Source organism: Leptonychotes weddellii, chromosome 7, assembly GCF_054177405.1.
Source record: "Leptonychotes weddellii isolate Sample4059 chromosome 7, ASM5417740v2, whole genome shotgun sequence".
Classification (NCBI taxonomy): Eukaryota; Metazoa; Chordata; class Mammalia; order Carnivora; family Phocidae; genus Leptonychotes; species Leptonychotes weddellii.
In genome coordinates, this window is record NC_138375.1 from 119,957,108 (window position 1) to 119,979,297 (window position 22,190).

The following is a 22,190-nucleotide window of genomic DNA, read 5'->3' on the forward strand; positions in this document are numbered from 1 at the left end:
TGTAGACCAGAGATCTGTGTGCACACGGGAACGCCAAGACACCGGCCTGCCACAGAGTCGCACCCCACCCCCCCAACCAGGTACGTCTTTAAAAGCCCTCGACAGCCCAGGCTTTCAAAGGGTTAAACATGTCATTTAAACCAGGCCTCCAAAACTTTGAAAACAAATACACATTTGTTTTACGAAGTGTGCCTAAAGAAAGCACACTGGTTGCTTGTGTTACTTAATTGTCATTTTCCCCCCTTTTTCCTGTGAGCCTAAAAAAGATATTACTAGATTAAGTTGGCTTACTTTTGAAATAGCCAACAACCAACAGCTCCCATTAGTCACCCCCGTTAGGGCTGCAGATTAAATGTCAGGATGTAGTGTAGACATTTTCCAAAGGAAAACAGGAAAACGCTTTACATGATTTTTAGAGCAAGCCATAGGGGAAAGTGAACATTAATAGCCTTCCCCAGACAACCACTGTTCCATGAGTGAGTTGCATTAATGAAATAGCGGTATATGCTGGGACCGGCCGACTCCTGAAAAAGTGTCAGAAAAGCAACCCTGGGGTGGGGCCTGCTTAAGCCTCCGTGGTTTCTGCTCCCGGGTTTACCCCTTTCCTTCCACTCGGCTGGACCCGGGCACTCCTGTGCCACTGGGAAGCCTGTCTGTGCAGTGGTGGATTTAGAGCCTCAGGCCTGTGCGTTTGTGGGTATGGGACCTGAGGCAGGGGCCTAGGACCCATGACCCTGTACCAGCACCTGGAATGAGCCTACATCTTAGTTAACTCACATTCTGGTTCGATCACAGAGCCAAGAACTGTGCTTGAACAATGAAGGGAAGCAGAGGACTCTAAGACTCTCCAGAGTCTACCACCTTCGGTAGTAACGAGCCAGCACGGACCGTGATGAACCACCCCGGGGGAACTGGACCCTGTCCAAGGAGTGGGTGGTTTCACGGTACTGATGTTACTGGAAATCTTGAACACATTTCTGGGGATCATTCTGGAAGGATCTTCCCATCATTTTGGAGGGCTTTCTTGATTTATGTTGCTTTTTTTTTTGCAACTTTCTAGGAAGCCTCATGGATCTCACCCAGGATGAGAGCCAAATGAAAGGCTCTTTGGGAAGGCTGACCTGTAATCTGGATTTTTCACATGAGGGGATCCTCATCCAAACCTGGACCAGCTACCATTTTGTAGTGTTGTGCGTGGGAGAAAAAGCCCGATACATTCTCTTCTCACAGAATGCTTACACAGTTCTTAGCTTTGAAACAAATTAACTACATGAATATTTGTTGGACACATATTACCCTGTCCTAAAGGGATTTTGCCCTCAAAAGTTGACGGTCAATTCAGAGAAACAAGATAAGCAGACAAGATTATAAAATGGTACGAGCGGCTGCCTTCGGCTCAGGTCATGATCAAGTGGTCCTGTGATCGAGTCCCGCATCGGGCTCCCTGCTCTGCGGGGAGCCTGCTTCTCCCTCTCCTCCCTACTTGTGCTCTCTCTCTCACTATCTCTGTCTCTCTCTCTCTCAAATAAATAAAAAATCTAAAAAAAAAAATTAAAAAAAAAATGGTACACGGTTAAGGGCCGTAGTGAACAGCTCAAATGGCCTAGACTCGTCTTGGCAAAGGGAGTGGTCACTGAAATCTAGAACTGCCAGAGTTGATTTCCTGGGGATGGTGGGAATCGAGCTGGACCTTGGAGAACAAGGCAGATTTGGATTCAAGGTAGAGAGCAGGAAGGAGTACCTGCAAGATAGAATAGCATGCACAAATGTTGGAAGTGATAATGTTGATGGGATACTGGAACAGGAAAAGACAGGCCAGTGGGCCTTGAATGATGGCACCATGAAGAACAAAAGACAAGATTCCTGGGTAGGGTGGGGCTCGGGTGTGAGGGACCCTAAGGTCATGCCAAACCATTTGGACTTTACCCTGTAGTCAACAGCTAATGAGGGGTCACTGGTGTGTGGATGAGAGCTGATGAAGAGAAGAGGACCTAAGACCAAGCCCTGGGAAATTCTATCCAAAAATAGAATCAGAGGAGATGTCAAAGCACCTGAGGGAAAGAAAAAGTGGAGAGGTGGTCATAAAACCAGAAGAGAGTGTCAAGGATGCCTAGATAGGAAGGTATTTGAGAAAAGAATCATGAGAGTTATCTGCTAACAAAATCTATCTTCTCCCTTCACAGCCTCCAATTTTTCTCTCTCTCATTACGTGAATCACTCTGTTGCCAGCAGTGAGAAAACCAACCACGTACAGGATCCTTTTCCACCCACAGACCTGAGAGGTGGCATGACAGACGGGGGGAAAAGGGTAGCCTTTCAGGCAAAAAGAACTGGGTGTGTATCCAGGCTACCGGTCATTCACTGGGTGGAATTAGTCAAGTTCTGTTAAGCTTTTTAAGTCTCTGTGGGGGGCCCATCTGCATCACCCTTTCCCGGGAATTCCTGTGACAAATTACCAACTGTGCTTTGGGTCACTACCCAGCTGCCATCACAGACAGTCATAGTGGGATATCAGGGGTCTCTACCCGTACCACTGGGGGGTCTCTCCTTGGAATGTGACCTTGAGCAGAATAAAACAAGAGCAAAAAATAGTTCTCACGTTCAACCTAAGGGCCCCCCAGTGAAACTCTGGGTCACCTCCTGCCATCCAGATCCCAGGAGCTGATCCATTCTGCCTTCTGTCTAAGCCTGGTTCTTCACTGTTCCCCAAATGTTCTAACATTATAGTCAATTACTTTCATTGTCAGAATAGTTATTGCTTACATCTTAAGAACTCAAACTCCTAGGGCTCTTAGGAGCATTACAAGTATGGAAATCTCCAAGCACATGGCCTACGATATAGGGCATACAACAGACCAACTCTAATGATGTCAGGAAGGAAGCCGGACGTTTTCCTCAGTCCAGTCTCCTGGGCCCTCTCTAGCCCTGAATAACTAAGCCAGGGTGGGGCCACACAAAGCTCTTGTGAACCCACTTCTTTTCACGATTTCCCACATCCTCCCCACCACTCTAGTTGGGGCAGATGGCGGTGGGCAGGGCTGTGCTGGGCCCAGTAGTGGAAACATCAACCACGGACAGGCCTCTTTGTTTCTGAAGCCCGAGCCAGGGGAAGGTGAGGCGCCCTCTGCCCAGGAGCTAGTTTTCTGCATTCCGCAAAGGACCAAGAAAAATGGCGGTAAGAGAAACCATTCATGATCCCCAAGGAGTCAGCCCAGCAGCCCCCGAAAGAGTGGAAATAGCCCAGCTAAAGAGAAGAGAGAGAAATCAAAAGCTGTGCTTCTGTGTCAGCCACTTTAATTAAATTTCTTTCCCTGCTGCCATCCTCTGTTTTTCCGGCAATATTCCGCTCAACTGTGCCGTGGGCTGACTGAATACATGCATGTGAAGCTCTGTGTAGAATAAATAATTACACAAGACATTTTTGAAAGAATAAATGCATTTGGCCTAACAAAGCCAGTTCACATCTTAAAGAACCAGTTTTTCCAAATGCCAGTTAGGTCAGCTATTTCTCCAGCAAGCTTGCAGTTAATTCTTCACCCTCGGTCCTGCGACACACAGTCTTCAGAACAGGGGGGGAAAAAAAAAAAAGCTTTCTGGTCTGTTTTAAATTTGTTTTTATCTGCTTTATGTGTCTTACTTTGCCCTTGTATTTGTTTTATAGCAAAAACAAAATAAGGGAAAGATAACCACGTACCTGAAAGTCTGTGTATCTGTAAGCTCCATTTTGCTATTGATAATAAAAGTGATTTGCTTGACAGCATAGATATTTTCCGTATACTACAAATATCCACTTCCCTCCTTCCCTTGAAGTTTCTTTCAAGGGCGGATGAAGGGATAGCTAGTGACGTTTGCGCAACCCTCGGGGTCCTCCTGAGAGCTATTTCTACCGCAAGAAACCTAAATGCCTAATCCCTCTTCAAAAGAGGAAACTGCAATCAGGCTGGAATCAGAGAGAGCCGGGCGAGGCATTGTGTTTCCGAGCCCCTGCTCCCAACTCCATCCAAAGCCACCACCTGACCAGCCAGCAAACGAATCACGCCTCCTAATGTAACACAAACACACCCCTGCCCCGAATATGAGGCAAGCCCAAGAGTAAGACAAGCACCCCTTTTCTCAGTGGAGAGAGACTGTTACAGATAAAGAGTGAGTGTGGGGCCAAACTGAATCTATAAATTTTAGGAAGTGTATATAACAGTAAGTTTTATTTTCTCTGTATTGATTTAGTTACATAACTTTAAAAACTGCAATCCTATCTAAAAATAATATATTGATTTAATATCGTTTATTTCTCCACACTCACATTTTTATCAACCAATTTTATTTAAATTTCTTGCATTCATCTCTGACCTATGCGTGTTCTGTGCTTCTTAAATCATTTAACACAGATTTCCAAAGCATGCAATCTCTAGGGTCACCTAAGTCGTTTTGAGACCCAGCACTTTCCGAGTGAAGCCGTACTACGGTTGTGTTTCCCAGGCCACAGCTACTCGTTTGCAGGGTGTTAGGACAGCTGGTTATTTTCACTCATCTTATAGATGTCTATTCAAGATCTTCATAAAGAAATTACCATACTGCTTTTTTAAATGATCATTAGAAAATGGTCTTTAAGAGATGATCTGAAGCTTGCAATTATGATATCATAATGCAGGAATAATTACTTAATCTGTGTTAAATTTACTTTCCTTAAGAAAATAGATCTACCAGGTGACCTTCATAAAACCAAAGTTATTATTGATTGAAGTCACTTTGGGATAATGTAATTTCTCCAAACCTGCACTGTATTCGTAATGAACTTCTTGGGTGTACACCCCATGTAATAAAGACTTTTTATAAAATTAACACATTAAGGAATGCCCTGCAATATACGCTTGCCCAAATATATAACTAACTATCCTAAACTTAACGTTTATATGCATTAATAGGTAAGCCCAAACACAGTAATTAAACTAGTATTCATATACATTAACAAGTTAACAAAGAAACAGTAGTTTCATGGTTGAAGCTTATTAATATTATTTTATATGTTTCATGGGAAGAGGTTTTTTCCGGCTCCTTTTTTTTTTTAACTCAATCTGAGAATCTTTTATTTTTTAAAAGGACATTTGTTTTTAATTTCTGAATATAAAAAAATTTTAAATTTGCTACAGAAGATTTGAAAATATAAGTTATGATAGACAAGCTAATAGCACCCCCAAAATGTCTATACCCAGAGCCTGTGAGTAGGTTACTTTACAGGTCAAAAGGGACCTTGCAGATATGCTTAAGGCTGAGGATCTTAACATGGGAAATTACCCTAATTATCTAGGTGAACCCATGTAATCAAATGAGCCCTTAAAAGCAGAGAATCTGTGGGGCCCCTGGGTGTCTCAGTCAGTTAAGCGGCCAACTCTTGATTTTGGCTCAGGTCACAATCTCAGGGTCCTGGGATGAAGCCTTGTGTCAGGCTCTGTGCTCAGCGGGGAGCCTGCCTGAGGATTCTCTCCCTCTTCCTCGGCCCCTCCCCCCGCTCATGCTCCCTCTTTCTCTCTCTCAAATAAATAAATCTTAAAAAAAAAAAAAAAAGGTAGAGAATCTGCTATAAACTGAACGTTTGTATCCTCCCAAAATTTATATGTTGAAATCCTAATCCCCAAGGTGATAGTATTAGCTGGTGGGGCCTCTGAATGGTGATTAGGTCAGGAGGGTACAGCACTCACACATGGGATTAGAGCCCTTATCAAAAAGACCCCAGAAAGCTCAACTGTCTCCTTCTCCCTTGTGAGGACACAGCAAAAGGACAGCTGTCTCAGAACCAGGAAGCAGATCCTCACCAGACAATGAATTTTGCTGGCACTTTGATCTTAGACTTCCGGCCTCCAGCACTGTGAGAGATAAATCTCTGGTTTATAAGCCACCCAGTCTGTGGTATTTTGTTGTAGCAGCCCAAAGGGACTGAAACAGAAGCCTCCTGGTTGTGATCATGGGGACATGTGAAGACAGAAGGACCAGAGCAAAGCAATGGAAAAGGACCGGATCCATCCCTGTTTGCACTGAAAATGGATATGGGGTGGGGGGGGGGTTGGAGGGGGGCTGTGTTAATCTCCCAGTGCTGCCATAGCAAAGCACGATGACTGGGTGGCTTAGAGTAACAGAAATTTATTGTCTCATAGTTCTGGAATCTAGAAGTCCAAAATCAAAGTGTCAGCAAGGCCATGTTCCCTCTGAAGCCTGTAGGAGAGTATCCTCCCTTGCTTCTCCCTAGCCTCTGTAGCTTGCCAGAAATCCTCTGCATTCCTTAGCTTGCAGATGGAGCTCTTCTGTCTCCAACTGGTCACCACACTGTGGTCTTCACTTGCGTATCTGTCTCTGTGTCTCTTCTCTTCTTATAAGGATACCAGTCATTTTGGATTAAGGGCCCACTCTCTTCCAGGATGACCTCATCCTATCTTGCATTTAAGTCACATCCTCAAAGACTCTATTTCCAAGTAGGGTCGCATTCACAGGTACCAGGGCTTAGGACTTCAACATATCTTTTTTTTTTTTTTAAGATTTCATTTATTCATTTGAGAGAGAGAATGAGATAGAGAGAGAGCATGAGAGGGGAGAGGGTCAGAGGGAGAAGCAGACTCCCCGCTGAGCAGGGAGCCCGATGCGGGACTCGATCCCAGGACTCCAGGATCATGACCTGAGCCGAAGGCAGTTGCTTAACCAACTGAGCCACCCAGGCGCCCCCTTCAACATATCTTTTTGAGAGACACGACTCAACCCACAACAGGGACACGAGTCAAAGAATGTGAGTGGCCTCTAGAACCTAGAAAAAGCAAAGAAACACATTCTTCCCTAGAACCTCCAGAAAAGAGCACAGCCCTCTCAACACCTTGATTTAATCCAGTGATAATACTGGGCGCATCTTCTGACCTACAGAACCCTAAAGTAATAAATCTGTATTGTTTAAGCTGCTAAGTCTATAATATTTTGCTACAGCAGCAATAGAAAAGCAATATACATAAGTACTCAATTTTTGTAAGGAATCTTGATAAGAAACCTAGAGTACTTTCAGCAAATAGTCATCTTAAAAATATTAACTTTGCCCCCCACCTCACACCATACACAAAAATTAACTCCAACTGGATCATATATCTAAATATAAAAGCCAAAAAATAAATAAATAAAGCAAAAGCATAAAAGAAAAAAAGTTAATAAATTAGACTTTGTCAAAATTTATAACCTCTGCTCATCAAAAGACAGCATTAGGAAAATAAATATGCACACCAGAGCCTAGGAGAAAATATTCACAAAGCACATATTGCACAGGGACCAAGACCTAAGATATATAAAGAACAGCTACAACTTGGTAATAAAAAGTTAATCCAATATTTTAAAATGAGCAAAATACTGAACAGACATTTCACAAATGAAAATACACAACCAATAAGTACATGGAAAAGTTTTCAACATAATTAGTTATAAGTGAAATGAAAATTAAATAATATGATCCAATTACACACCAACCTGAAGGGCTAAAATACAAAAAATACAATACCAAAAAAAAAAAAAATACAATACCAAATGTTGGCAAGGATCGAGAACAATGAGACTTTTATAAATTGTTGAATGGAATATAAAATGTTACAATCACTTTGGTGAAGGTCTGACACTATTATAAACTAAACAGGGGCGCCTGGGTGGCTCAGTCAAACATCTGACTCTTGATCTCAGCTCAGGTCTTGATCTCAGGGTCGTGAGATCATGCCTAGCCTGGAGCCCGCTTAAAAACAACAACAAAACAAAACCTAACTATATACCTACACTGTGACCCAGCATTTCTATTCCTATGTACTTACTCAAAACAAATGAGAACCTATACAAGAAAACTCATATAAGACTTTTCATTGCAGCTTTATTCGTAACAGCTCAAAACTGAAAAAATTCCAAATGTCCATCAGTAAGAGAATAAATTGTCATAGTCATACAATGGAATATTACTCAGCAATAAAAATCAACAAACTACTGACAAACACAATGACAGGATGACTCTCAAAATTCATGGTGAGTGAAAGAGGCTTACAGACGAGCACTCACAAAATGATTCCGTTTATAGAAAAATCTAGAATAAGCAAAACTCATCTAGAGTGGGGAAAGAAATAAGAACACTGGTTATCTGGGATCCATTAGTGGGTCACTTTGGCTACTGTGAGGTCAACGGACTGTCAGGGGACAAAGATGGAAGTAGGGAAGGCAGCTGGGAGCCTATTGTAGTAACTCAAGTGAGAGTTGACAGAGGTTTTAGCCAAAGCACTGGCAACAGAAGGGGTGCTCCGATCCAAATCCTGCCATTCTTTTTAAGAAGGCAAATTTTTAAAACTAAAATGACATTTTCCAGGGGTGCCTGGCTGGTTCAGCCAGTAAAGCATGCAACTCTTAATCTCGGGGTTGTAAGTTTGAGCCCCATGTTGGATATAGAGATTACTTAAAATCAAATCTTAAAAAAAGATTACAAAATATATTTTCCAAAGAACACAAACTGATGGCCAAAAGACACATGAAAAGATATTCAACATCACTAATCATCAGGGAAACGCAAATTGAAACCATGATGAGATATCACATACCTGTCAGAATGGAAATAGAGGGGACGGGAGGGGACAGGAGGGGAGGGGAGGGGAGGGGAGGGGAGAGGAGAGGAGAGGAGAGGAGAGGAGAGGAGAGGAGAGGAGATGAAAATAGTGTTGGCAAGGATGTGGAGAAAAACGAACCGTCATGCACTGTTGGTGAGAATGTAAACTGGTGCAACTACTGTGGAAAACAGTATGGAGGATCCTCAAAAAAATCAAAAATAGAACGATCATATGATCCAGGAATTTCTTTTGAAAAATATATGCACCCCTATATTTACTACAGCATTATTTACAATAGTGAAGATATGGAAGCAACCAAAGTGCCCATCAATAGATAAATGATTAAAGAATATGTGTGTGTGTGTCTCCTCGTTTTTTACTCAGCCATAAAATTAAAAAAAAAAAATTTTTTTTTAATTTTTTTAAAAAGAGAATGAGAGATCTTGCCATTTATGACATGGATGAACCTACGGGGTATTATGCTAAGTGAAATAAATCAGACTTAGAAAGACAAATAAGATATGATTTTGCTCACATGTGGAATCTAAAAACCAACCAACCAAGCAACTGAACAGGCAGAAACAGACCCATATACAGAGAACTGGGCGTTGCTGGAAGGGGTGGGAGAGGGTGGGCAGAATGGGTGAAGGGGAGTGGGAGGTACAGGTTTCCAGGAATGGAATGAATAGCTTTGGGGTGAAAGGCATGTCACAGCGAAGACAGTCAGTGATACCGTAAGAGCACCGTGTGGGTGATGGAGGGCAGCTGTACCTGCAGCAGACACAGCGTAACGTGTAGAGCCGAAACTCATGTAACACTGTGCCAACTTTGTGTCAATTAAAAAATAAATTAAAAATTAAGAAATTAAAAATACATTTCTTATAGTTCTTTAGAGAAAGAGCTCTTTTCAGTGGCCCCCATGCCCAGAAGAGCCAACTGAGAAACTGAAGAAGCTTGTCTTCAAAAACACAATAGCTCTCCTGAAATCTGGCTTGGCAGTTAGACATCAGGAGATACAGCAAGAAACCCTCAAAGAAACCTGATCATGACAGATCATTTTCCAGTTGGTAAGGACATCAATGTTCATTTTTACAGTTGGGTCTGTTTCACTTTCCAGCTACTTGGGAGAAGAAGTAAACCACAAAGATCATGTTTCTTCCAAAATCCTCCAGCTCCAAGGGTTTCATTTCTTTCCAGTACAAGGGTGTGAAAGTCCATCAATCAAAGCACAGAGATGAAACTGGCATAGAATGCTCCCATGGAGTACATGGCGGCAATTCCTGTTTGCTGCTCTGACACGATGGAATGTCCTCTTTTCATCATATGAAGATGGAGGCAGCCTTCGGAGTGAGTGCTAGCCAAACCCTGATATCAGCTCCCTCCACTCCTAACGGTGAGATCACATGCAAGTGTGAAGTACTACAGAAATTCACATAAAGCTAGCAGGAAACTTCTTTGAAACAAAGCATCCCAGATACAGAAATAAAAAAGCCAATTGTAAATTATAGTAAGGTCTGATAAATAACAGTATTAAAGAGAGTTTCATAATGTGTATGAAAGATAACATAAAGAAGAAGTGGGGCGGGGGAGTGAAATAAAATGCAAACAAGCATAGAACCAATAAAGGAGCCAGAAGTGAGGTTAATACAAAATTTGTACAATCAATTCCTGTGTAGTTTTTCCAACCCACATATTTGGCATGTGGTATATTAAAAAGGGCCACAAATTCTTTGTAGTTCCTCCCATCAAGAGAAGCTCATGGGCTGCTCTGTGACTTGCTATGACCCAAAGAATGCAGAAGATGGGACACGGCCCAACTTCTGAGGCCAGTTCTCGAGATCTCTTGCACCGCTGGGAATGCAGCCTCCATGTGAGGAACCCCAGCCTCGTCTGCTGGAGACCCCTGGCTGAACCAACAGCCACCAGATGACTGTCTCCATGTACGTAAACCAGGCCAGAAAACCCACTCAGCTGAGCCCAGGACAAACTGCTGACCCACGAAGCGATGAGTTAAGTGGGTGTTAAGTGTTAAAGACGCTAAGGTTTGGGGGGGATTTGTTATGTCGCAAAAACAATAAAATATAGCATTAAGCTTTTCAGCAGCAGCCACTGAAAGGTAAATCTGGTCATTTAACGAACTCAAGGGCCATGGGATAAAGCAAGATAACTGCTGGAGAGAACCCAGTTGGGTGTGTGATTCCTCGGGCTCAACGCAGCACTCCAGATTAAGTGAATGTGTTTATAAATCCATTTTTCATGAGACTTTGCAAAGTCTACCTGTCAAATCTGAGAGTTTATTTCTACTGCCTATGGGGTACATATGAATCTTAGGGCTGGGTGGGGCCTCTGAGACCATCCGGTCCCGAATTCAAGGAGTGACCCTGCCTCCTCTCTGCTCACACTCTCCATCACGTCCCGTGGGCACTGCCTTCCCATGTGAGCACGTCCCCACCTCTCGGGGCTGCCCCTGCTGTCACCTCGCCCTGGAATTACTACAGCAGGCTCCCAGCTGCTCTCCCTGCTGCTGCCCTTGTCCCTGCCAGTCTGTTCACCTCACAGGAGCCAAAGCGACCTCTTAAAAATGTAAGTCAGACCACTTCCCTATTCCGTTCAAACCTTCTTGCAGCTTCTTGTGTCACCCAGAGTAACTCTGCAGACCTCACAATGGCCCCCAAGGCACTCTGTGCCCTGCTCCCATGCCCAACTCTTTGACTTCTATCATTCTTCCCTTTGCTCACTCCATTCCTGCTTTAGCTAACCATACTGTTCGCAGAAGCTACCGGGTTTCTTCTGCTTAGGGTCTCAGACAAGCCCTGCCTGGAACTCTCTTCACACAGCCATGTATCTTGTTCTCTTCAAATGTTCCCTTGTGAGATGCCTTTCCTGATGACTCTTTATTTTTTATTTATTTATTTATTTTTTTTTATTTTTATTTTTTAAAGATTTTGTTTATTTATTTGACAGAGAGAGACACAGCGAGAGAGGGAACACAAGCAGGGGGAGTGGGAGAGGGAGAAGCAGGCTTCCCGCTGAGCAGGGAGCCCGACGCGGGGCTCAATCCCAGGACCCTGGGATCATGACCTGAGCCGAAGGCAGACGCTTAACAACTGAGCCATCCAGGCGCCCGATGACTCTTTATTTTAAAAAATAGCAGATCCTCATGCCCACCCAGACACCACCCATTCTCCTAATCTGGTTTACTGCACCTACAACCGTCTGATGTCCTGGATATGTGCTCTCTGGGTCCTCAGTTTAAAATGCCATGACCATGAGGGCAGAAGCCTGGTCTGGTTTATGCTGTACTGACATGACCTAAAACAGCACTAGCACATGGGCGCCTGGGTGGCTCAGTCGGTTGGGCGACTGCCTCCGGCTCAGGTCATGATCCTGGAGTCCCTGGATCGAGTCCCGCATCAGCAGGGAGCCCGCTTCTCCCTCTGACCCTCCCCTCTCTCATGTGCTCTCTCTCATTCTCTCTCTCTCAAGTAAATAAATAAAATCTTTAAAAATTAAAAAAAAAAAAACAGCACTAGCACATACTAAGCAATGAAAGAGTTCTTAAATGAATACGTTAATGAAAACTAAAGAATGCAGCATGACTAGGCAGTAAGACCTTTTCTCTCCAGTTTACCATCTTCCGTATGTATGACTGAGAATGTATTCTTTCTTGATTTCTTCATTCACTCAAAAATATTTACTGTACTCAGAGCCTGCAGTGTGCAGACATTATTTAAGTTCTGAGCATCCGGCGAGGAAAAAATATCCAAGATCCCAATGTCATCAACTATATAAGCTAGTGGTGAGGCAAGAAATACAAAGAGTAAACAAGAAAATGCCAGGCAGTGACAAGGACAGTGAAAGCAGAAAACTCAGTGAAGACTCTCAGGGAGAACAGCTGGGCAGGGCTGAGGAGTTGAGAGCTGAATGACAAAGAGTCAGCCATGTAAAAATCTGGGGAAAGAACTTGTAGGCAGAGAGAGGAGAAAGAGCAGAGGACTCAAAGGAGACTTGAACTTGGCAAGTGCATGGAAACAAGAAGGCCATATGGTGGAATGGAGAGAAAATAGATGGAAAGTGGGGGTGAAGACATGGGGGAGGTAAAGGGACTTGGAGGCCTTGATAAAGACACTGGATTTTATCAGAGTTAAATCTTATTTTGAGTGAAATGGGAAGCCACTACTGGGCTTGAAGGCAGACATGAAATGATCTGATCACCCCTGTAAATGAGCTTCTCTGGAAACTGTCCCCAGAAAGACAAGGGCAAAGGTTGAACCAGAAAGTCAATGCATTAATCCAGGGGAGGAGGGACATGGTGGAGATGGTGGAAAGGAGATGCTTCTGGATATACCTGAGGTAGAGTCCACCAAATTTGTTGGTGAGAATGGTTTGGGATAGTAAAGGAAAAACAAGGGAGTCAAAGATGACACTGGAATAAGGAACTTCCCTGAGTGGTGACTGAGCCTTCCCAAAACGGCCACGGTTGTCCTGTGCCAGGACCAGGACAGAATTCCCCTGTGGGGACAGCTTTCACGGTCTTTGAACCAGTGGCACTGCAGAAACACCAGGCAATTTCAGTGTGTCCCCTTTTAGGGACCCTGGTGCAATGAAGTTCTTTAAACCACCATACTTTTCTTCCAAGCTGGAGACCTGAATGGTCTCTACCACCAGTTTGATGTGAGCCCCATTAGAATGGGTCTTCTCTCCGGGAAGCTATTGCCCCAAAGTATAGCTTGGTTTAGCATCAAAATTATCTGCTAAATGGAGAGAAAAAGTATTTCATCTCCAAGGAAGATTCTTAATATTTAGAAGTCACATGGACTTCATTAAGCAATGAAAATGTAATCTAAACACAAGATTTTCCCAAGGGCCATTTTGCTTTCAGAATCATCCCCTGCTCTACACATCCATTTCACATGCAGAACATGAACCAGGCCCTTGGAAACAAAGTGCCACAATTCATCCAGTTTCCCATACCCTGTACAAGAAGAAAAAAAAAAGACATTCAAGAAATCTGGATGAGTAAAACATCACCACCCTGTGGTAATACATTCACAAAGGAAAAGGAAAAAGAAAAATAGAAATATCTGGCAATGTGCAAAATAAGACAAGTTATAGAAAACAGTACTCGTAACTTCAGGAAGAGAGAAAGGACATGTATTGCAAAGCAAATTAATAATTCAGTAATTAGTAAATATCCTCAAAGCAATTAGTGCATATCCTGATAGCCTTCCATATCTCTTTCTTAAACCAGCAGCAAAATGAACTCCTCCTCCAACCTGCTCCCAAAAAAGAGGCATGTCTTCCAAATTCACTCCAGTTCTGATAGTCATGAATCAGACCTACCACAAGGATGGTTCAAAAAAAAGGTACTCAAAAATGTTCCCCGTGGGGAATGCTGAGTGGAACGGCCATCACCCTAAAACGCCGCTTGCAAATGCAACACACCTCACACACATGCGTTAAGCACAGACCCAGCCCACAGTAAGCCAGCGACCCTTAAACTTGAGCAGCCAGGTAAATAACCCAAACAAGACCCCACTAAAAGCACACTGATGAAAACAGGGGCGAAAATGTATGGAAAACCACAGTAAGAGCCTCAAGTCAGAGAGACAAGAGTCTAAAAATAAAACCGCACCTATCAAAATGAAGAATGAGACACAGATAAGAAAATAACGAGAAACAGATGACAGTATTTTCCACTGTGGTGTTGCCTTTTTAAGTGGTGAGTTTTTGTGTTCTGAAAATATTTTGACATGGGGACTTGAAGAACTTCTCCATGTATCCTACATGTGCAAAAGAGAGTCTATACAATCATTTGTCAAATTCTGAGAGAAAGACTTGGCTTATGTGTTGTAGAAGACTTAGCAATCTGCCTACATTCCGAGCTCATCAATGAAGGACTCACTCAGAGGCATGGGAAGGCACTTTGGGGGACGGCAAGAGGGAGGACCTTCTGCCAAAACTTGGTTAGAGATCCGGTTTGAAATTATGGTCCTTAAATAAAGGAGTGCAACACCTGTCAGAGGATTCCTGAATAGTTTTGTGGTTTTCTTTCTCCCCCGAGAATTAACCATTAAAAAACGATGCACAAAAATATTAACTCCTTAGCAGCTCCTGGGAGAAGTCACGTTTTAGTAAAACTAAAATAAAATACAACTCCCCCTTGGCCCAGCACAAGATCTAAAGCAATCTTCTCTCCTGGTTGGCAGAGGAAGGTAAAATTTATTTAATGTGCCATCACATTGGGGTTAGGTTTCCAGAAATGAATTTTGGGTAGACACAAATATCCAGTCTATAGCAGTGCATCTGGGGAAGGAGAAATATTTCAGCATTATTTCTAAGGATGAAAACTACTTTTGACAGGGTTTATTTACATTTGGGAGGAAAATGATTTGAATTGGTGAGTATCGTGTGGATAAAATCTGGGCATTCTAGAAAAAATGAGTTCTAAACGGTCTTCATCACTGAATGAAGAAGTTCTTATCAACTGGATAGGAAAAGAGGTTTCTTGCTTCATTGCCAGGCTAACCCTAAGCAGTGTAAGAAAACAAAGACAACGGGCTTCAGAATTAGACAATAAAGGTTCCAGGTCCAGCTATGGCATGTGCTATCTCTGTGAGCTTGGCAAATTATTTCACTGAACTGACAACGAAGAGATGACTACTTGCCTCCCCAACACCACTGCCGGATGAAAGGAAATAAGGCACTTAGAACTCGTAGCACAAAACCAGGTACAGGGCAGGTGCTCAGCCTACGCCCACCTCCATTTCCTGCTCACCACTGGCCCTCCTGTGGCTAACACTCTACCATGTTCAGACCAAGACACTCAAATGACTGACTGTCTCCCTCACTTCTCTCCATATGGTTAAAGGAGGGGGGACCCAATTCTTTTGGCGTTGTGTGTCAAAATTAATTTAGTCAATGATTTGGCTAATTTTTTTTTTCTATACCTCAGTGATCAGATAGCTGCCAAACAGCACTTAATCCCTGCCAACCCAGAAATGTCAGCTCTCTTTCCTCATACCACCGCCTCCCTCCGTAAACCTTCTAGAACAACTCAAGTTGTTAAGGACACACCCAAATTATCCCTTGATCAACAGAAATCAAGGTATGCGTCTTGGGAGCCTCTGGTCTTTAATCGATCCAGGGTGGGTTTGGGCTTTCTTCTTTAACAGTTTTTAATAACTTTTCAGAATTATGAATTGTTTTTCTTGTCATTCTTGGTACAGCCAAAAAAAACCCAAGAAAATAAAACCAAAAAAAAAAAAAAAAAAAACCCCTCCAAAAACAAAAAACAGGCACATGCAAGAAGCAGCCAAAGTACAATACCTGAACAGCCTAATTTGCCACGTTTGCCTTGGAACATTAGGTGTTCCTGAATGAAGCCAGCAGGGAATGAATGTCTTGGCATTTACATACAAGCTGGAGCCAGAAAACACTATTTAAAAAAAAAAAAAGAGTAGGGGGAGACCTTCCGTAAATGAAATTAACTTTTAAAAACACATTTTATAAAGACGTTGGGCTAACCTATCACTAGTGAGAAGCAGGACAATGTTTTCTGAGGGGAGTAGAGGAAGTATTTCCTGTGGGGCTCCAGCAATAAACTGTGGGACAATGTGAGGTTTCAATAGTTAGCATTTCCGAGCATTTCTTGCATTATCTAATATGCCCACAAGTTGGCCCTGCCTGTGAGAGGCTTGCATCTCCATCTGTATATCATATTCTTCGTGGTATGTGGAACACTGCCCCCATTGCAAACCAGGGAGACCACCATGCGAGATTCAGAACACCCATTTTTGGTAGCATTAGTCACCATTCAGCCTTTACCAGGCTGTGTTTATAAGTTCACCCAGAGGAAGTCAGGGCAGTTCCAGAAAGTTGAGGGACCATTCTTCATTTGTGGGAAAGTTTAATTTGTTGATTAAGTGGGGTTGAAACAATGCCACCTACAACAGATGCTTCAGCAAAGAGGAAAAGTAAAACAAATGATTGCTCGAATGTGTAGCCTCTGCAGAGAATGTGGGTAAGAATTACTGGGGTTTAATGACCTAATCCTGGGTAAGGTCAGCCAATAGAACAGTTTGGAAAGAATCAAATCTCAATTCCTTGGTGCAAACGAAGCATAATTAAGATACAGCGTGGTGAGGTCCTGCACATGTTCATTGTGCCTGAGTCGGCATTAATACCTCTAATAAATGTTCATGAGAGATTTTTTAAAAGATTTTATTTACTTATTTGTCAGGGATGGGGCAGATCAAGCAGGGGGAGTGGGAGAGGGAGAAGCAGGCTCCCTGCCAAGCAAGAAGCCCAAAGTGGGGCTCGATCCCAGGACCCTGGGACCATGACCTGAGCCAAAGGCAGACGCTTAACCGACTGAGGCACCCAGGTGCCCCGTTCATGAGATTTTTTTAAAAAATTGTTTTTAAACAGTATAGGTAATAGACATTTAATAAGCTAATTTCACATCTTTTTTCATGGTATCTGTCTTTGGAGGACAGTAAGACTCTAAAGATGATGCCAAATAAGGTCTGTTCCTACAAAAAATTTGGTGGGGCCAGAGCAGCTCAGAAGGACAAAAGAGCTTCAGAATGATACAATCCCATTCAGAACAAGAATATGCATTGCTGCTCACCCCATAGACCATATATCACAGAGCCCCAGAGTGGGGATGAGTCTGGGTCCCAACTATCGACAGTCAAGGGGCCGTGCATTAAGAGTATGTCTTAAGAGCCAGTGACTTCTTCCAGGGAAGTGAACTATTCCCAAGCTAGCCAGCAGCCTGTGAAGTCCGTGAGTCAGCCTCATCACAGGGGCCAAAAGGGCAGGCATAGCTCTGTTTGTCCATCACCACAACCAGGCTGGGGGTCTGTGTGTATTATGAGATCAGAGAGCCCACCAACGGCCAAATGTGTCATTGCTGAGGATTAGTATAGATCAGCCTAAAAGTATGTGCTACCCACGCTGTGGGCCCATGGGTACCCATCTCCACCCCCTCTCTCATCAAAACGTACACGCGTGCGTACACACACACACACACACATACACACAGAGTTTAATATGGACCCAGCGTGAAAACAGCCTGGTGAATGAGAAATGGTACTGAATGGGCGATTGCTAAGCATGGATTCTTGCTCTGATTGTCCTACTGCTTTGGCTTGTGTGAAGAAGTCTTTCGTTTCATTTTGTTTTCCCTGTCTGTATAAATAAAATTATTTTCCATTCCTATGGTTTATTTATTTATTATCTCCCATTTATTCTCCATTCCTGTGGTCCCTCCCAATGTCACCTAAGTGTACGAGTCGCTTTCTTGTCTCAACTCAGTTTTCGTCCTACACTCCTTCACTCAAAAGCTTGCAACTTCTTGGAGCTTACTTCACCAGGATGTCCTAGGACATTCAGAGTGAATATGGGTGAAAGGATAAATAAGTACATATGGTGCTACAATTCTTCAAAGGGCTACAATTCTTTCTCAAGGAAACCTGTGGTTAGAGGTAGAAATCACAGAGGCGGCACAGGCCGGATCGGGCGAGGGCTCTGTTCCCGTCACGGCTGCCCTGAAGAAACGCCTCAGATCCTTCTCTCCACGGCAGTGGGCCACATCCCCCTCAGACACTGGGAGTATAGTTCGGACTGCCCGCCCTGTTAGCACAATTCTCTCTCCCAGAAAAGTGGGATCCTCCCTACTTCCCCAGACCTGGGCCCTGAAAGGTTAAGGAAGCAGTACCACCCACCACCCACCGGAAACCTGGCCCCATTCGGCATTAATATCTCTAATAACAGGCCCCATTCCCACCCCACCCTCATTCTCCAGGACTGCCTCTTTCTTCCTAGCCGCCATTACCACGAGGCCAAAGCAGGGCACTAGAATGTCTTTCTGTTCCCTTAGCTTTCTTCTGAGGGCATTTAATAATGCAGGGTTGCCCCATATCCAGCTGGCTAGAGGAGAGAGGAAGCAGTCTTCCCTTTCCTTATTGCTGAACACTCAGCTCTTTGTGAGCCTCGCACCATCTCCCCTGATTCTACCCATCTGTATACAGCCCTTTCTGTTACAAGACAGCAGTTTTCTCTACTTGAATTTCCAGACTCATTGATACTCTTATGCACTGAGCCCTTTAAAGCTGCTGAGACCCAGTAGTCTGGGAGAGCGGCTGCAGCTGTGTGTCCCAGAGCACCGATCGGCATGGGACCTGAGGGAACGCCAGGTGGCTGACAATGGCCAGTAACCGACACACAGTCCTGTGGCTGCCCGTTACTGGCTTCCTTCGCTCGCCTTCCGAAAGCCTTCAGTGTGTCTGTGACACGTTACGTGGAGAGGCCAGGGAGACTCCAAATTGAATGAAGACCTGTGGATTTTTACTATAAGTGAAGCTGAAATACAGTCAGCCTCTTGAACTGAAAGGCATTCTGTGTTTGGACCTTGACTCCACCATGACCCCCAGGACTGATGCTGTTACTCCATGACATGTCCCTCCCTCTGAGACTTAGCTGGCCCCTTCTGGTGGCAAAAACTTGATTCAGAGACCAGGGTACAGCATGCAGGCTTCCCAGGCAGGCTAAAGCCAGTATGCAAATCCACACGCTTCATTCAGTTTCCTTCTGGGACAGAATGGGAAAGGTCCCTATCTGCGGCGACTCAACATTTTTCATGGAAGTACAATTAAAAGATGCCTTCAGGGAAACGCAGTATTGGAACTTCCTAACACTAACGTTCCTTTTGTTCTCCCCCTCATAAAAGGAGACTTCAAAGCCACATTATGTCATACTGTGGATGAAAAGGGGCTGTGTTCAAACAGGGAATTTTGTTATTAACATCACCATGGTTAACTGGAGCGCCAAGACTAACAAACCAGCCTAACCCTCTGGCAATTCATTGTCATTTAATATATACGTACAGCCCACCCTGCACGAAGAAATGGAGAGAACACACACGTGGCCCCTCCCCACTCAGACTTTACAGCCCAAAAAGGCAAGGCTCACATCTGGTGTATACTTCTCATAAAAATATTAAAATGCCACACAGGCAAGAACCAATCATTTTAGGGTCCTATAAACCTTCATGTTTGATAGCTATAAGCTCTGTCTCTTTCTACTCCGCACTGAAACATTTTACGGCGATTTAGAAAGAAATAGCAGCATTCTTCTTTCCCATTCTCTGACACTTAATTTTCTGCTATCCGCCAACAGCCTGTTACATGACATGCACTCTGCTGGTGCAGGAAAACAGAGCTGAGAAACTTAAGGAGCATGCTCCGAAAATGCTCAAAGGAAAAGAGGAGACAGGGGGCGAAGGGCAGAGGTGGGGGCAGGTAAGGATATAATGGACCCCGCTCATGAAGACAGCAGCTCAGGAGTGTGGATAGAGTAGATCAGGACAGTGTGGTACGCAGAGGGGGACAAGGCAGAGGGACGATGTGGGCAGCGAACCCTGTGAGCCAGGCCAGAAAGGGTCAAGTCTGCCCCTCAGAGAGACAAGCCAGGCCAGAAAGGGTCAAGCTGGGTACAGCACGGATGAGAAGGGAAAGCAGGCACCTGGGTTGTAGAAAAGGCCAAGGCAGAGATGGGGAAAGAGAACTCTAAGGCGGGAAACAGCCAGGTCTTTCCGAGCTCTCCTCAGGCAGATCTCCCACCTCCAAACGTTTGCCTTCACCAAGCCGGTCAGCCTGAGCACATGCCCACAGTGGCCGGACTGGTGCTCCTTCCCTTCTCCCACTCCACGGAAGATAGGCATCATCCCCACCCCCCAGAATCTCACTATGCCATAACGTCCCTGGGTGAACAGACTTGGGATAGGGAGGGTAGGGAAGAGGCAAACAGAGGGGCAACTCACAACATCAACAGCCATCTCGTTGGGAGATACGTTTCCAAAACATGTTTACTTTTTATGTGAATGTGTTCTTATATAAATCTATGTCTATTAATTACCAAAATGTATATTTCCACTGCTTAGTCCATTCTGAACTAGTATTAATGGTAGAAACAACTCTGGTATTTTATTTCATTTTATTTTTAAAGATGCTTTAAGAGATTTTATTTACTTATTTGAGAGAGAGAGAGAGAGAAGGAGAGACAGCATGAGCCTGGGGGAGGGGCAGTGGGAGAGGGAGAAGCAGGCTCCCGGATGAGCAGGGAGCCCTCTGTGGGGCTCGATCCCAAGACCCTGAGATCATGACCTGAGTCAAAGGGAGATGCTCAACCGATTGAGCTACCCAGGTGCCCCTCTAACTGGCATTTTAAAATTTCATACAGACTTGCAATCACATGAAAAGTTCTTAAGTGTTTTTTTAATTTATATATACTTTCTAAAAGAAAACTATAACTGGGTTATCAATAAAAGACTTTCAAGAATAAAAATATATTACATAAGGATAAAATTCTTAGAAGGGGTAACATGGAAATAGTATTTAAAAAGAAGGAATGACATAAAAACTTTATTAAAAAAAGAGGCAGTTCATGTATATGTGCATTGATATATATACTTAAATTTACATGCAGGAAAATTCTCTTTGTAGTTTACAAGTCTCTGGATTTCGGCAAATGTATCTGCCACCACAGTCAAGATGCAGACCATCTGCACCAACCCCCCCAAATTCTCAGAACCTGCCAACTTTGTAGTCTTTCCTTCCCCCATCGCAACCATTGGTAACTGATGTATTCTCAATCCTTACAGTGTTATCTTTTTGAAAATGTCATATCAACAGCATCATTCAACCTTTGGGGTCTGGTTTCAGTCACTTTACTGTGCTCATCAATAATCCATTCCTCTTGCTGAGGAATATTACACTGTATGGATATACCACAGTTTATCCACTGAGTTTATCCATTGAGGTGAAGGACATGTGAGGTGGTTCCAGTTTGGGGCCACTAGGAAGAAAGCTACGTGTGAACATAGTTTTGCATCTCACTTGGGTAAATACCTTGAAGTACAATTACTGAGTCAAGTGGAAAGTCCATGTTTAACAGACACCGCCAAATTGTGCGCTGTACCATTTCCCCTGGCTCTCCCAGTCTACATCCTCACCAGCGATCCAATTGTTTTCATCCTTGCCAGCACTTAGGATTGTCAGATTTAGGGGTGTTGTTTTTTTATTTTAGTCATTCTAATAGGTGTACAACAGCATCATGTGGTAGTTTTAATTTGCATTTCCTGAATGACACTGAGCATCTTTTCATTGGTTACTTGTCATCCGTGTATCTATTTTTGCTGAGCTATCCAAATATTTTATCAAAATTTTATTTTTTTCATTATAGGACTGTGAGAGATAATAGTCCTTTACCAGATACATGATTTACAAATATTTTCTCCCACTTAGTGGCTTGTCTTTTCAACCTAATAGTGTCTTTCAAAGAACAAAAATTTTAGGTCTAATTTATCTTTTTTTTTCTTTTATGGATTTGCATTTGGTGTCACACTTAAAATCACTTTACCTAACCCAAGATTACAAACATATCCTCCTAGAAGTTTAACACTTTCAGTTTTTAAACTTAGGTCTATGATATTTTGAGTTAATTCTGATATCAAATTGGAGTTTCCAATTTTTCACTCGGACACCCAGTGGCACCAACCCCACTTGTTGAAACATGTACTTTTTAAAG